Raw genomic sequence first — 12,638 nt, 5'->3', positions numbered from 1 at the left:
GAAACAAGATGTTAGTTTCTTATCGGTCGTGTAATATATGACGTTATCAAGCCGTCTAAATAATGTGCGTTACGAATTTTCTACAAAAATCTGATTTCATATCATCTGATCGCGTTTTTCTCATAAGGCTAAACCAGAAGTTTGATATGTTTATTGCTGTGTTAGATAAAGGTTAATTTAAAAATTCTGTGCATTTTAAAACGTCCAACTCCCTCGCCCTATTTTAAGACGATCATATAATTACCTGTGTCTATGTACGTAAGATAAACCTAACAGTAATAATAATATGTACTATCGTATTAATGTATATAGTACAACATAGTTATCTATAAACCGCTATCCATATTTTAATTCTATTTAGATCTTCAAAAAGCCCGGACGCGAAAGCTCGACACGTTCTTGAACTGAAAGCGAAGTAACGTCATAATTCTTGTATCGATCGTGTGTTCAGCCACGTGACTGTTCCCGCGTGTTGTGAAAATAGCAACAACTTTGTGAAAATAGCAACGACATAGCTGAAAAATATCTAGTGCCCAGTGTGCTCACATTATACATGCCACTGTCAACATTATTGTAATGAGATATTATTTATTTATGCAAATATGTGTTATTATTTGTTACGCCTATTTTTAACTAGGTATGGATTATAACTTTAACATGTTACGCCATATTTGGTCAATTGTGCGTATTTTAAGTAAGACGAGTTATCTAATAAACAAAAGGATATTTAAAAAATATAATAATAGGTTCTAGAAGCATTTAATGCCAAAAATAACGATTGTTTTAAATGTAAATGCGATGATTGAACCAAAATTAAAATTCGCAAACAAATATATTTTAATTTAGCGTTTAACTATAACGAATCTAGTATTGTTCAAGGTATAGGTTTCAATTGAACATATAAATTATTGCTGCTAACCGAATGTTGTTCGTACGTACTATTTGAAAACGGTGACTCGTCCAAATTATGTTTACAGAATTGGTCATTCTTCCCATCATTCATATGCGTGTGTTTCTTCTAACAAGTAATAACTAAAATTGTTTATATTATTATTAAATATATTGATAACAATGTGAAATATAACAATACTGGTCATGAATCAGCGTGGGACATGTCGTATCTGCTCCGGGGAAAATAAATATTTTGACTGAAATCATTCAATTGTTTAAACATATTTTGTACATTGTATGACTGTTTCTTTTCCCCACATATTTGCAGGATTTCCTCATTTAAATATTTTTATAATAGTCTGAGAAAATACTTTTTTCTTTAGTTTTATGAGTTTACTTCTAATAAACATCGTCTTTTAATACATCGACAATAGCCAATTAAATGCTTCACTTTTCTCTATTTAATTTTACCCGTTTCGTTGTTTAGCATGACACTTTATTTAGCATGCTATTTACTAATTTTAGCATATTCTATTTACTACCATTTATCACGACTTCCAAAATATTTACCGTAAGCATAATAAACTGTTGCGTGTGAATCCGCTAACACGCACATTTTACTCTATTTGTTCATTACAAAAACCCGAGCTAAGAGGTGCAAGTAATATCTAAGAAATGAATCAAATGAGTGTTGTTGTTTACTGTTTGTTTGTTTGTTCAAGTAGTTCCGCTAACCGGCAAAACTACCGGAAGTGTTGCAGTACAATTTAATACGAACTGTTCGCTTTGGGTGCTCGAATTAAATAACAAAATTTGACACGAGTCAACTTCGTGACTAAGCAGATGATTTTTATTTACTGATTTTTTTGGGTGGATCTTTTCGATGTTAACATTTTTGTCTAGTCTAAAAATTGATTTCGATCCTCTGAGTCGGAAATGGGATTTAATTATCACCAAACCACAAGCTTGATTTTAGGGTAAACTTGTACACTCTGAATACTATACTTACTACTTAAGAATATTTTTAGACATACCGATATTGATAAACATGAATTCTTGGCAATTTATTTTCTAACACACATTGTGTTGTTCGCGAAATGCTACCAAAAATGCCATGTCATTGAGATCACAACTGCTCTAACAATCGCTATTGTTCATTCAGTAACTGTAAATATTGCGAGTATGAGATGAATAAAGTTCCATACATATGATCTACAAATACGAAACGTGCCAAGCACAAACAAAGTAATGCGTATGAGCGGAATGAATACGCACTGACAACAACTGTCAAAAGTGTATCGAAATGTCAGTTTTGGACTGCACCATTATGCAAAATGAAAACAATTAAGTAACTTAAGTTAACGCGGAATCATTTAGCAAAAGGTGCGGTTCTCTACAGCCTGTGCTATGGAGTATCGAAGTTTGACATTTTAAATGCACTGCAAAATAGTTCCAACCGCGCCCGGCATAGGCGTTGATCAGATTTTAATTCAATATTTCTCGATAGCAGCCGGTTGCCGATAATTGAAAGTAGTAGAGAATCGCGTTACAGTTGTTACTATTTGTTGAATGTTGTTGATTACATTTATTCCAACAACAGACACCAACAATAAAATTACTAGTTTGTTATCGAATATTACCTACTGACATTTAAATAGTTTTGCTTTTCAAAATGTAGTTACTTTTACGATGGCTGTAGACATAAACAAGCATAACAGCTTTGGTCCAAAGATTCATATTGGACAATAGGTCACAATAATCATAGGTATAGCGCAAAAACTACTATAATTGCAGCAAAAGTAGGGTACCTGTTACATTACACTTTGAATCTATGTTATCAACATATACTATTGGAGTTTGGACTCGATTTGTAATAGGTTAACGGATTTTTGATCTCATAACCGAGTCATTGCGTAGTAACAAGGATAAACATAGATACTAGAGTTTGATTTTGAACAGTGACTTGCATTTATGTAAAGATAGACGAGATGCAATGATTAAGTTCTTAGAAACGTCAGGGAATGCTTTGTTAGTGTGTCAACCTCAGTACGTTTTAACCTCTCTAGTTCTGAGAAGAGAATTATGACCTACAATCAGAGATTTACAAGACTGTTAGCTGGCTTTAATAGAATCATTGAACTTGCATATAGTGCACACGCACGCACGCATATGTAAGACTTTTTTCATCAGATTTTTCGTGGTTTTACTACAAAAAACGTGAACAACAAAGGGTGTTTTTTTTTGTTTTCTAAATACCAATTAAAGGTTGTTATTGTTTATACATTATATCCGTATATAAATAGGGAAGTAGGACGAACAAACTCGACTTTATTATCGAAAATATTTGCACAAACTTGAACCAATTATTCTAACATCGCAGAAACAATATTTGAGATTAACCGTGTTTGTTCAATGTCCAGATGATATGTGCTACGCAGGTGGTAAAGATAACAATGATAATAGTTTCAAATGCGACAGTTTTGATAACCTAGTTATTTAGAAGATTTTATTTTGACTAAACTAACAAGATTTGAGACCAACTAGGGCGGTAATTGCGTCTTGAAAATGTCATATAACCTAATTGACGATTTTAAACTGTTACTAGTCGATGCAATTCGATCAAAACGCCGGGAAAACAAATAAGGTATTCTAATTTTAATTTTCAATTGCGCTTAAGACCCGTAAGATTATTGTGTATTCTTAATGTTGGATTTATTTATGAAATAACTTGTTTTCTAGTTCCCAGGACTCGAGTTGTCCTTATTTTTTTATTTAAATATTAACGTGTAAACAAACGTGGTACTTAAACGTGGTGTAAGTTCTCTTAGCGGGGCTACGTTACAGCAACGTGATGTATCTTTTATATGCTCTTTTTAACTCACACGATCGTAAAATTATACTTTAAAGAATAAATATTTTAACAATTAACTGTTTTTTATCGGATTGGACAAAGCAGATAGTGAGATTGTTATCTGTCAGTCACCTACATACGGTATTGAGTTCGAACCAAATAGAGAGACAAGAGCGAAACACATTTAAGATATTGTTCTGCTAAGAAGTTTTTAAATACGGAGATTATTTCCTAACTTTATTTAAACTTTTGTTTGTGGATTTACTTTGCCCCATTGCTGGGCCACCACGCTCGTCAAAATTTGATTGGAAACTTGGCATTCCTTTAAGATTGGTGTGAAAGAGGCATACGAGGAAAAGAAAAAAATAGTTTCACATATAAAATTGCATGACTAATTTATAAGTAAGTTTTCCGTGGTTTCCTTATAAAATATTACCTACCTCCATTAATGTTCCTACCTATAGCACATAACATACGGACAGACACTTTCCAGTTGTTTCCACTAAGTCTGTGGTCTGTTATTAGTGAACCAGTTATGTAAATGTGATTATTTCATTAAGACGACGGCTGTTTAGCATTCGTTTACGATCACGGTTTGTCTTTGATGATAAAGTACTTTGAATCAATGTACTGGTTGTAAGAAAAGGTTGTGCAAAAAATCTTCAAGTAAAGATTTCCAATTTATTAATAAGTATGTAGATGTACTCTCGATCTGGCTTAGATCTTGAATGTCTAAACAAAATTAAGGATATGTTGCCTGTGCTTTAATATTTTTCGGGGCACTGACTTTCAAATGACTATAAAAGAAATACAATAGCCTCCTAAGCTGCAATTTAGTTAGTCCTTCTTTTTACGTATTTTGTTAATTGCTTAGTACGTATGGTTTAAAAGAAACCTTTAGTATTTTTTTTTCTCTTATCGACATTACTTTTAAATTAAACATTTATTCTTCTTACAAGAATGGTTTGAGAATTGATTTAAGATTTACGTTTGTTTTCAATGTTTGAAACGATATACCTATGGTTTTTAACACTTTTGTTAACGACTGTACATTTGTTTTGGTAACAGTTGCTAGACTAACTACTCTAGATTCTTCCAGATGTTTACGATAATTTGCTATTCTTGCTTATTTATCAGTCGATGGATTTAATCGATAACTATTAACGAAAGTAAACAAAGTTGTAGTTACGATACAATCGTCTATGTGTTGACCTCTATTCATTGCAGTTCAGTAATAATAATTGTTTTAATGACGTATAGCTAATATTGATAGTGTGAGTAATAATAAGGGAATACTTTAACCCGGTTTTTATATAAAATAGAGAAAATTATGTTTTGATTTGGATGTTTGGATTTTTGCAAATTTTTAAATGATTGCAAGGATTGGAACTTATTGCCATAAGTTTTTGTATTCAATAAGACGTGTATGAAAAATATATTTATAAATCGAAAAACTGCTAGTTAAACGCTTATTAAAATTTGACCTGATATTTTATTTTCAGTCAATATCTAAAAAAGTATGTCTTCATTCATTCGGTTATTCAGCAGCTTAGAAAAAAGTTAAATGTACAATCATAATATTTTGCAAGCAATGATGACAATATTATGACAAATATATTTCGCAAAACTGGTTTACATCAATTTTCTACATCTAGACAATTTTCCTACGAACAATAGACCAATTACCCCTATATAAAGAGTGCAAAAAAACATAATTTCGTTACTCGGTACGATTTTTACATAAGTTGTTTTATTCTAACTTATGGAAGTCACCATCCATGACTGTTCAAGAACTAAAAACCAAATAAATATTTTTAAAGAATTTCTCACTTATGTAGTTATATAACTATAGTAATATGGGAAAATATCGAAATGGAACGAAACGGTTATATTAGCATAAACTTATTTTAATGAAAATAATGTGTGATGAATAGTGCGTGATGAATTGAATCAAATTAAATTACACCTACGACACTGTAAATGATTGAATTTAAATTTATGATCATTCATACAAAAATACAAGATTTTCATCATTTTCTCATTTCATTTTGAAAAATTGTTGAACACTAATTGTTTAGATACGCTTACGAATGTATAAACTCAAATTGAGTACATATCTTTACTCCTATCAATCGACTAGTTTCAGACCCAAAAGATTTAAAGAAAAAAAAATATCAAAACCCTTTTTTTTGTATTATCAAATTTACTCCTAAATTGCATGTGCATGCGCAGTGGATTAATTTATTTAATGTTTTTTTTTTCATTACGTAAATATTAATATGTTATATTAAAACAAGTAAACAATATTTGCCTTTTTAAAATTCTTAAGAAATGCAGACAGAATGATGAACTATTCATTCAAATAAATTATATTATCATTGACTCTCCTCAATAACGAGAAATTATTACAGCATTAGGAAATCGTACTCAGAATTTATTATGAATCCTATAATTATTATAGCTCGTTTTACAATCGTTTGAATTCATTAATTTCACAAAACTAACAATACGATACGTTTTCATTGAAATGTAATATTTAGAAATGTTTCAGGTCTAAACTCTTATTTTTGTTCCTTTTTTTTATTACAATGAACTCAGAAAATTAATTAAATTTTATATCTACGGAAAAAAAATATTTGATTAGTTTAGATTTTTCATATTTTATACATTAATACTTAAATTATAATAAATGTCTTCACATGTGGAAATTTAAAGTTTTTATTAAATCGTTTGATTTTACGTAAATGCATCAACATCAATCAATTGCAAAACAAATCATATACTTACTGTTTATCTCCTTGAACTCCGAACGATATCAAACTCCGTTACAACGCAAACGCACACTTCGTACAATATTTAAATTTCAAACAAAATTATACAAAATTTCACACAAAAAAGCTTATTTTAACACAAGATGCGTGAAATGTGAAATATTTGGCGCGCAAGAAGCTCCCGTTTAAATTTGGAACGCCGCGCACGTGCCGTCAACACACGCGATATTTGTTACTATTTTATTTTTTTAATAAAAAAATGGTGTTTATTTTTTTATTGTGAATGGCTATGTCACATCGCGATTCAAGCCAGCGATCGACTGTTTTCGAAATAGTCCATATGGTCCTGACCTTGCCGTGCTCTCATGAGAACTGAAGCGGCTTTTCGTAGACGCCGCGTGTTTTATAACGCATTATTGTTGTCATAACTTTTACTGTGTGCGACTGTGCCAAACGCTGATAGCAGACGTGTAGGCTATTATTGTTTGCGAAGTAGGCTGCTTACTTTTTGTAGGGTAATGCGAATTTTGGAATCTGTGGTTGAAGCTTTGAAGCTTCGCCTTGAGTACCCAAAAATGCTATTTCCGGACTAAATCTGTATGACGAAAATAATATATGGAGCACAATATCGTGAGCTTTGAAAGATTGGTAAAAAAATTGTAGCTTTCAGTATTTTATTTAATGAAATAATAATCTTTTCCTAATCGATAAACATTTTTGTTTGATTGGTTGCGTATTTTATTATAAGTTTAAATTACAAGGAAATCAAGGGCTAATGTAGATCTTAAATACGACAATAAAGACATTGACCCAGGGTCACAGTCACTATATTATTTTGATACTAAAGTTATTGTATTCTTAAAATATTGTCCAAAAATGGCTTTATATAATGGTAATAAAATAAAGACCTTATTTCACGGCTTTATTTACTTTTCTAATATTTATTACGATTGGTAATAATATTATTCATTGTTTATTATGGTCATTAAGTTTTATGATTGCTGAATTATGTGTCAGTCTATAATCGAACCCACGCCCTAGTAGGACTTACATGGATCTAATTGGTGATATCCTTCAAAAAGGACAGGTGTGTAATATACGCATAGATTTTATAACGTATAAAAATAATTCATAGATCGTCAACCATAGACCTTAAAAATAAGATAAATAAAAGTCAACTAAAAATTTAAAAAAATATCAATCCACCTAAATGAGTGCTCAGGCAAAGCTGAAATATACATGAGGATGCTATTTCCTGTGAACACCACGTATAATAAAATTAAAGTATGATCAATATAGAACGATCGTTAAAAAGATAGCAATTGTGTCTTTGCCAGGTCAAGGATACGACGATACCTTATCAAAATAATAAATAGTTAATGTATTTAGAACACTTCCGTTTCTATACTACTATAAAAATAACTATTAAAGAGGGCCTATATCTTTTAGTTTGTGTTTTTCTATGCATTCGGTATTTATAAACAAAGATATCGTTGAATAACTCACACACGGTCATCTGATTTCAAACTAAGCAGAGCTTGTAATATGGTAACAAGCAACTTATAGACATGCTCTTATGCTTATGTACTTCTAAACACATAAAGCCATACATACATAGATAAATTTACCTCCAAGCTCAGAAAAGATACTATAAATAATAATATAATCAATAATTTTATTTTCAAGCTACAATGGCTCATAGATATATATCTTACAAACTAACATAACACTTGTAATTGAATTGTACATTCATAATATCACGCCTTTTTCTCATAGAGGTAGTCAGAGACTAAAGAACGCCATTTGGTAAGACCTTTACAAACTTCCCTTGCCTCATTCACATCCATGGATCTTGTAATACAGGACCGTCGTACTACGCACATGATCTTTTTGCAAGACAATATGATCTGTGTATGTCTTTCTACGTACTCTCCCGGTGTTTTCGTTTAACTAATTGTAGTGATCTATTATAAATGCATAGTGTCACAGAGATGTACCTTGTCTAGACCTCACGGAACATTTCGTAACATGTTTAGTATGTACTAAATTGTCTAGCAACAAGGTTGACGAAAAGACGACCATGATTATATATTACTATTTATCTCTGTTAATCTTGTATCCTATTGTTAAAAAACAATAAAATACTAGATCAAATAATTAATTTATTATTCATTAACACTATTCGTTGCACTGACTGAGTCTACAATCAATGGGAAAAGAGGTTTAGAACATTAGGAATATAGCTGGTAGAAACGGCCACTGTGTTAAAATGTCGACCATTCGATTGAATCTCGAAGGATTTGATTTCCTGCTGATTCCATTTATTTCAATCTTTACACCCCTATGATTTATTAGCTCTTTAGCACTACCTAACTTGCGGTTTAATCAAAAACACAGCCCACAATTATAAATGAATGAATGTGTAATTTGCTTTCGATGTACCGACTAGAAACAGTTTAAAAGGAAAAAGTGGACAACATCAATAAATTGAATGATTATCAAGTTGTGTGCATTTGACGACAAAACGAGAATGATTGCATGTTTGCAGTAGGTACAGAAATAGGTAATTTGCGTATAATCTCTATTACTCGACAGAAATAACCTGTAATAATGTTACATGGGCCTTTCCTACGACTTGCTTGCTTGCTTAATATTGTGAAATAAGGATATTACTGAATAAACTTTTGGTAAAAATCAGAATAATAAAATAACTTCATTGAAAAATGGCTTCAACCCTTCTAATACTTGTTACTCCTTCACGGAAGAACTTTTGGTACACATAATATACCTATAGTTTATAACCTAGATTAACATATAGGGTACTTTTTGCGCCGGGAAATCTTTTCACACGGTCGAAAACGCGTGAAGAAGCTTGTCTTAAATAATCTGTATTCCTCTCTAAAAAAATAAACTAAATGGGCTTGCAATTTAGTCTTGAATTTGTGAAAAATGAACGAAGTAATAATATAAGTGAATATTTTATACAAGATATTGTATAATCGCTGGAATAAATATGTAGTGATTAATATTTTATATGAAATGTGAGAGCTCGTAGAGGTTCTAGAGTGTTCCACGAGTTACGTAGCCGCGTAGCACAGGTGTTGTGGTTTGAAACCCGACCGCGCCGTAGCAAAAATAACGTAACTATGACATCTTGTATCGTTAGTTTACATGTTTTTTTTATAGAAACGAAATTATCTAAATAATTATATATCTTATACTGCTCACTATCGGGAAAAATATTCTCTATATCTAAATTTTTCATTTTTTTACGTACTTTCCTTACCTTACCATTTTAAAGGTGAAATATACTTTAAAATATGTATTGTATTGCTCAATATTAATAAGTTATTAAAGCTCAATAAGGCTCAGTGTTCCAGCGTCAAAAAATAACACACAGATTGACTTTCTTACGTATTTATAATAAAAGTAGAGACTAATAGATATGGTCAGTTTGCAGTAGTGTGACGTTTCGTGGTTTTTATAGGAAAATCCAGAAATTCGTTTCACAAGTGCGTGTGGGTGACGTATGGAAAAGCCTATTGCTTTATTTATTCTTTACATAAAATAAATTTGTTAAAAGCGTCGGTTTGACACGAACTTTTTAGGAAAATACTTATGTATAGAGCGGTTACTTAACAATGAATAGAAAACATGTATATATATAAGGAGATTTACACTTTAATTTTAAAATGTTTACGCCAAGAATTATAGGTTGTGTGACTTTATCATTATATCTCTATTTTGTATGTCTATTAAAAATCAAAACACGTTTTTTGGGGTATTTTTGCGTGTATTTGCAATTATCCATTCCTCAATTCTTACACGCAGTTTCTCTCTTGATCGATATGTGAGTTATACTCGCCTTGATAGCTCAATGAGTTCTTTACGATTGGCGACTTCAAATTGTGGATTTTGCGGTCCATAAACTGTAACGAGTTTGAGTAAAACTATAGCGCAATATCAAATTGTATACAAAATCATTAAAGAGATTATTGTGAGATAAATAACACTTGCAAAAATGTCTCCAATTTTGTTTATTTAGAAGGGTCTTCATCTTTCCGTGGTGTGTACGTACCTATGTATTCTAGAAAAAGGGTCAATAATCTAGTAACTTACAATTAAATAACGGTATAGTCTATGACCTAACCCCAAGCTACATATGAAACAATATGAAGTAACAGGAAAACTGAAAACAATAATCACTAGATAATTTGATAATGTGTCACGTAGAGAAAATAAGCGGTTTGTGTCATGAACGGCAGCAGATCGCAGGAAATAGACGCGAGATATGAATACATCTAATTAACTGTTATGTAACTGAGGAAAAACACTACAGCCTTTGTTTTAATTTTTACACACACTTTTACATACACTTTTTACATTCTTTTGGATATAGTTCCGAATAGAAAAGCTACCATCTTAGTTTCGGGTTCGATTACCGAGTATTTTTATTTCTAAATTACCATTAGAATATTCCCGACTGCTATAGCGTCTGCCTATAGCTTTGCTCGCGTGCAAAGATTTCCCATTGCAAAAAGTGTTATAGACTACCGGGCTGAATATTATTGAGTTTGTTACTACATACATCTAAACTTTCAAACGTTCGCATTTTTCATCATTAGTACAATAGTCGTTAAAAGTTTTGTAATGTCCCAGACATATAGCTAAAGACTCGCCTATACGACCTCTCTAAGGCCTACGCTACTCTGTCCAAAGGTTCCTCACCATATATTCCTTCATCAATAAAGCAAAAATAGCAAAGTTTAATTCCTAATCAAACTATGTTTTTATAACAGTAGCACTTACTTCAAATCTGTCGACATTATGACAGGATAGGTCACATTACTGCACGATCACTGTACATTTGAATGAAACAAAACAGCCACGATGTTCAGACTGAACACTTATGAAAGATGATTATTATGCAATATGGAATTACTATGTACAACATAATTACAATATGAAACTACTACTTGAATTTCAAGTGTTTAAAAAGATACTAGTTTTTCCCCGCGTGTTTGTCTTAATATAAACATTAAAATTTATAAACTACCTGTGCTGATAAATACATCCTTCACGACAAAACATCTTTCAATTTTGTTAGCTTGCTAAAATTGTTATTATGTAATAAAAAAAAAATAAAAAAAAAACCGTATATTCGGTTCGGCAATACTTATTGAACAACTATAGCGACTCTACTCACTTGTTTGGCTTGTGCCGATCGGGTTCATTTACACATTCGGTTTTGGGGCCGATTAATGTCGAACCGTATATGTGTGTAGCAAGACTCAAGGGACTAACATTGTTAAGTAAGTCGGGAAAATGTCTTGAATAAGGGTGACACAGTACAGGAATGACTGGCGTAAACAGGAGAAGGTTTGTTGTCTTATAATAGGTAGAGAAGAGCTGGGAATGAATATGACTTGACCATTGCTTGAACCCCGAGACTAATAGGGAAATAATACAAAGTCTCCAGTCTGCCTGTCGTCAGCTTAGAGGCCAACAAAACCCTGTTTTATTGGGAGCAGAGACCCTTGCCTAGTAGTAAGACAGTGGCAATGGATTATATTTTATGTATGTACGTCTCATATTGTTAGCTTCAGCAAATATTTTACAACAGTACTAGCTTTCCGCACGCGGCTTTGCCCGCGTGAAAATTTACCTCTTTGGGTGGAGTTCCAAAAATCCTCTCTTAGTGCTCCTTTACACTTCCTAAGGTATCTTCATAACAAATTTTCTACGCTCAGTAGTTTCGGCTGTGCGTTGTCCATCAGTCAGACACTCAGTGACGGAAGAGTTTTGTATATTTTCATTCACTGGTACAAGTCTACTTTCTTATATTGACATACCATTGTATGTGAAGGCGTATATTGGTATTACTATCTGATATAAACTACAATGTATCTTATTGTCTGCATATACCGATGCAGTGATAGTTATGTAAATCATTTATTGGAATTATGCCAGACGTTTTTTTTCTAGTTTCTACTTTCTTTCCTTGTAGTCTCGTTTTTAGGTTTGGTAGTAAAATATCTGATAAGTCCAAAATGTCGTGCTGGTCCTTTTCTATGTTGATGTACGTGGGCCACTACTTATATTTTGAGCCTAACTATGAAAAACGG

The 12,638-nt window shown here is 31.9% G+C and overlaps 2 protein-coding genes across 12 annotated transcripts in view; one reads left to right on the top strand and one right to left on the bottom strand.

Moving 5' to 3' along the window:
• The window catches only part of rg (A kinase anchor protein rugose), a 399,649-nt gene that overhangs the window by 348,510 nt on the left and 38,501 nt on the right, over positions 1-12,638 (top strand). The window lies entirely within an intron of this gene.
• The window catches only part of LOC142980471 (trehalose transporter 1-like protein), a 57,562-nt gene that overhangs the window by 21,380 nt on the left and 23,544 nt on the right, over positions 1-12,638 (bottom strand). Inside the window, exon 1 of one of the 2 annotated variants that reach the window (XM_076125881.1) lies at positions 6,530-6,897. The exons of the other annotated variant lie outside the window; for it this stretch is intronic. The gene's annotated coding sequence lies outside the window, so the exon portion shown is untranslated. Of the gene's footprint in view, positions 1-6,529; positions 6,898-12,638 lie in introns of those variants that run through there. 2 annotated transcript variants of the gene reach the window in all.

Source organism: Anticarsia gemmatalis, chromosome 18 (assembly GCF_050436995.1).
Source record: "Anticarsia gemmatalis isolate Benzon Research Colony breed Stoneville strain chromosome 18, ilAntGemm2 primary, whole genome shotgun sequence".
NCBI classification, from domain to species: Eukaryota; Metazoa; Arthropoda; class Insecta; order Lepidoptera; family Erebidae; genus Anticarsia; species Anticarsia gemmatalis.
Note: the sequence above shows the minus strand (reverse complement) of the source record. Positions and strands in the feature narration are given on the sequence as shown.